The following is a 5,000-nucleotide window of genomic DNA, read 5'->3' on the forward strand; positions in this document are numbered from 1 at the left end:
GCCACCCACAAAGGCTGCAGCCTCTGTCGACCATAGCACCCAATCTCCAGTGGCTCTGCCGCACGAAGCCGTGGACCGGCAATGACGCCACCCGCACCCGTTCGTGCACCACCCCCCAACCGCCAAACTCGCACCTCCAGCGGATGAACGGCGGACGTTTCCCGCACTCGTAAAGTGCAATCCACCCCTATAACTTGCGTTTCATGAAGAGTTATTTCCAATATGCGACATTCCCGCTGTCCGTATACATGAGCCGCGACCTGTACCACTTACGAGCGAGAGACGCGATCGCGTTGCTCACTGTACGGCGTCCGATACCGAGCCATCAGCATGTCGGTCCCCATGCGCGTTGCACTCGCACTCGCAGTCGCAAAAACGTGGGGCAAATATATTACGCGGAAGAGTTATAACAGACCGAGCCCCACTGCATGGGGGGAGTCTTTGTCACTAATGTACACAGATGGAACATTTTGGACTGGAACCAGATTACCCGTACACACGGCGCTGATTAGTAATCAATGCAGAGCCATCAAACTACAGCAAATATACACAACTGTCCGTATACATGCTGAAAGAGTCTGCCCAAAATGGGAACCACACGTCAGCCAGACACTCTGATCACGCACCACTCTCTGCTTCTAACAGGCGCACATACAATATGTAAGCACCAGCATGGAACAACATCCAGTGCATCTTCTCCGCCACATTACACAATCCACACTATCACAACCAGACCAGGAGGTCCGTGCGGAAAATACAATATCCCAGCCTTTCGACATCCACCATTGCGCAGACCAGGCACCAACACCCACACATGTCCTATACAACGGTGCACCCAACATCACAATAGTACCTCCTGTCACAGCGCACAAACAATGACATGAGTCAAAGACACAGGTCTCACACAAGCATAGAATTGGAGCGCCGCCTCTAATAAGCCAAAGGTGCATCCTGACGTGACAAATCTGATCATGTCACAAGCATTCACTTACTATAATCACTATCAACGAACCTGCCGCCCCCGCCCCCCCCCCCCTACACCTTTCCGTACAACAACGTGTAACCTAACCTAACCTAACCTAACCTATGTTGTACCTTAACCTAACCTATGTTGTACCTTAACCTAACCTATGTTGTACCTTAACCTAACCTATGTTGTACCTTAACCTAACCTATGTTGTACCTTAACCTAACCTATGTTGTACCTTAACCTAACCCATGTTGTACCTTAACCTAACCCATGTTGTACCTTAACCTAACCCATGTTGTACCTTAACCTAACCCATGTTGTACCTTAACCTAACCCATGTTGTACCTTAACCTAACCCATGTTGTGCCTCAACCTAACCCATGTTGTGCCTCAACCTAACCCATGTTGTGCCTCAACCTAACCCATGTTGTGCCTTAACCTAACCCATGTTGTGCCTCAACCTAACCCATGTTGTGCCTTAACCTAACCCATGTTGTGCCTTAACCTAACCCATGTTGTGCCTTAACCTAACCCATGTTGTGCCTTAACCTAACCCATGTTGTGCCTTAACCTAACCCATGTTGTGCCTTAACCTAACCCATGTTGTGCCTTAACCTAACCCATGTTGTGCCTTAACCTAACCCATGTTGTCGCCTTAACGTAACCCACGTTGTCGCCTAAACCTGCTCTGTAATTGTTATACGACTCGTTCAATTACTGTAGTGTTGCCCACCCGCAACCCTCGCAATATAGTTCGCTACTCGCACTGCCCGCACCCCTGTGTATCGCTTCATGTTAAACACCTTGCAAGTCTTGCTCACTTTCCACATGCTCCTGCTGTACACTGTAATGTGGATGGCAGCAGGACGTACATGCCGCCCCTCCCCACGTCCCCACCTTGCCCCCTGCCTTCGCAAGCTGGTTGGTGAGAAGTTTGCATGTTCAATGCCCTTCGCATGCGACGTACTCAGGCTACGTTGTGGTGCGGCCTGTGTCAACTGTCCGCTGATGTCGTACGCGTGAACCACAATCTGTACTGCACATTCGTCCTTATGTACTGAATGATACATCGTGGCACATGTGTGACCGCACAACGACTGCGCCCAAAAACGGCGGACCATACAGTGCAAATATTGTGCACGCAGCTACGTGTCGTCTCCCTATGAGAGCTGGATTGCAGTGTGGTACGCCATAGAGACGTGTGGGAGGAACGGACGCCGTGGATGGCGATCAGCATGAGCTGTCTGTTGATGTATTCGGACCTAGTCGTCTCTCCTCACACACCGTGATGGCATGGTGCACCGCGTTCCATATCTGCGACATGCTACAGAGGCCGGTTGACAGTCGTTCGAGCAATGGACATCGCATACGTACGGGGGCCACCTTCCACGTATTGTCTAGGCGTGCACATTTTGTTGCGTGTATGTGGGCAGACGTAGTGTGGCGTGACACCTGACACAGGCATGCAATAATCGTTGAAGTTGCAAATGGCGATGGACGCCTGCGTTTTCTGGTGAAGTTACGCAAATGAACAAATGGTAACCTGTTGTGGTGCGGTTGTTCTCGCTAGGGGTGAATCGGTGATGGCGACGATAGGTTGAGGTACTAACCGGTTGTTCCAGCGATACCCACCATGCCGACGAAACTGAACGGCATCTGGGTGTGAAGCGATACGCGGCGGTGGCTGGGTGGGACCGTCCCCGGCCGGTGAGGGGGCGCCTCCCGGCGTGCTGGCCGCGCGGTGCGTGGGCGCACGCGCTACAGCCGGCTGGTGGGGGCGGCCAGTGGCAGGCGCGCCGGCCGACGGACGCGGCAGGCGTCGCAGCTGCGCGCCGGCGCACCCTGCGCGCGGCGCCGTGCGGCCAAAGTAGGTCCTCGCGGGCCCGGTGCGAAGCGCGGTGGACATCTTCAGTGTGCTGGTCCGATTGAGGACTGTGTGCGTTGAGGATGCGCCGCCGCCCGGCGCTCGGCGCCGCGACGCCGTCTGCTGCTCGGTCGCCCCAGCGGTTCTCGCTGGTGGTTTGTATCGCAGCTGTGCGGATGTGTTGGCGCGTGCGCTGTGCTGGGAGAGTTCGCTTCGGCACCCAAGTGGGGCTTTTGTCCTTCTGTGGCGCTGGCGTTGGAGCTGCCGGTCACCGTAGGTGGCGCGTGTTGTCTCCCGCCGGCAATGCCACGACAGCACGCTCCCGGGCCTCTGTCGGCAGCGGCAAGCTCAGTTGGGAGCACGGGTGGTCGCACCGAAAGCGTCTACTCGCCTAACTCCGGGCGATTGCGCCTCTCTCGAACCCGACCAAGTACTTGGGACGGCGCTGCGCGCCGCCGGGACCTGAGAGGGTTTCGAGGTGTATTGTGCAGGGGAGCTCAGCCTCCTCCTGTTTGCAGAATGATTGAGCGGACGCTTGCGTGTTCGCGCGGGCCCCCGGGACACACTCCCGGGCGGCCGGCTGCTCAGCTCTAGTTGACGCAGCTCCCTGGTTGATCCTGCCAGTAGTCATATGCTTGTCTCAAAGATTAAGCCATGCATGTCTCAGTACAAGCCGCATTAAGGTGAAACCGCGAATGGCTCATTAAATCAGTTATGGTTCCTTAGATCGTACCCACGTTACTTGGATAACTGTGGTAATTCTAGAGCTAATACATGCAAACAGAGTCCCGACCAGAGATGGAAGGGACGCTTTTATTAGATCAAAACCAATCGGTCGGCTCGTCCGGTCCGTTTGCCTTGGTGACTCTGAATAACTTTGGGCTGATCGCACGGTCCTCGTACCGGCGACGCATCTTTCAAATGTCTGCCTTATCAACTGTCGATGGTAGGTTCTGCGCCTACCATGGTTGTAACGGGTAACGGGGAATCAGGGTTCGATTCCGGAGAGGGAGCCTGAGAAACGGCTACCACATCCAAGGAAGGCAGCAGGCGCGCAAATTACCCACTCCCGGCACGGGGAGGTAGTGACGAAAAATAACGATACGGGACTCATCCGAGGCCCCGTAATCGGAATGAGTACACTTTAAATCCTTTAACGAGTATCTATTGGAGGGCAAGTCTGGTGCCAGCAGCCGCGGTAATTCCAGCTCCAATAGCGTATATTAAAGTTGTTGCGGTTAAAAAGCTCGTAGTTGGATTTGTGTCCCACGCTGTTGGTTCACCGCCCGTCGGTGTTTAACTGGCATGTATCGTGGGACGTCCTGCCGGTGGGGCGAGCTGAAGGCGTGCGACCGCCTCGTGCGTGCTCGTGCGTCCCGAGGCGGACCCCGTTGAAATCCTACCAGGGTGCTCTTTATTGAGTGTCTCGGTGGGCCGGCACGTTTACTTTGAACAAATTAGAGTGCTTAAAGCAGGCAAGCCCGCCTGAATACTGTGTGCATGGAATAATGGAATAGGACCTCGGTTCTATTTTGTTGGTTTTCGGAACCCGAGGTAATGATTAATAGGGACAGGCGGGGGCATTCGTATTGCGACGTTAGAGGTGAAATTCTTGGATCGTCGCAAGACGAACAGAAGCGAAAGCATTTGCCAAGTATGTTTTCATTAATCAAGAACGAAAGTTAGAGGTTCGAAGGCGATCAGATACCGCCCTAGTTCTAACCATAAACGATGCCAGCCAGCGATCCGCCGCAGTTCCTCCGATGACTCGGCGGGCAGCCTCCGGGAAACCAAAGCTTTTGGGTTCCGGGGGAAGTATGGTTGCAAAGCTGAAACTTAAAGGAATTGACGGAAGGGCACCACCAGGAGTGGAGCCTGCGGCTTAATTTGACTCAACACGGGAAACCTCACCAGGCCCGGACACCGGAAGGATTGACAGATTGATAGCTCTTTCTTGATTCGGTGGGTGGTGGTGCATGGCCGTTCTTAGTTGGTGGAGCGATTTGTCTGGTTAATTCCGATAACGAACGAGACTCTAGCCTGCTAACTAGTCGCGTGACATCCTTCGTGCTGTCAGCGATTACTTTTCTTCTTAGAGGGACAGGCGGCTTCTAGCCGCACGAGATTGAGCAATAACAGGTCTGTGATGCCCTTAGATGTTCTGGG

At 54.1% G+C, this 5,000-nt stretch overlaps 1 non-coding gene across 1 annotated transcript in view; it reads left to right on the plus strand.

Annotated features, from left to right (window-relative positions):
• The first annotated feature begins 3,438 nt into the window (after positions 1-3,438).
• LOC124729410 overlaps positions 3,439-5,000 on the plus strand; it is a 1,909-nt gene continuing 347 nt past the window's right edge. Inside the window, exon 1 of the ribosomal RNA XR_007007662.1 lies at positions 3,439-5,000. This exon is cut by the window's right edge and continues 347 nt beyond it. This is a non-coding gene — a ribosomal RNA (small subunit ribosomal RNA).

This window comes from Schistocerca piceifrons, unplaced genomic scaffold, assembly GCF_021461385.2.
Source record: "Schistocerca piceifrons isolate TAMUIC-IGC-003096 unplaced genomic scaffold, iqSchPice1.1 HiC_scaffold_1208, whole genome shotgun sequence".
Taxonomy (NCBI): domain Eukaryota; kingdom Metazoa; phylum Arthropoda; class Insecta; order Orthoptera; family Acrididae; genus Schistocerca; species Schistocerca piceifrons.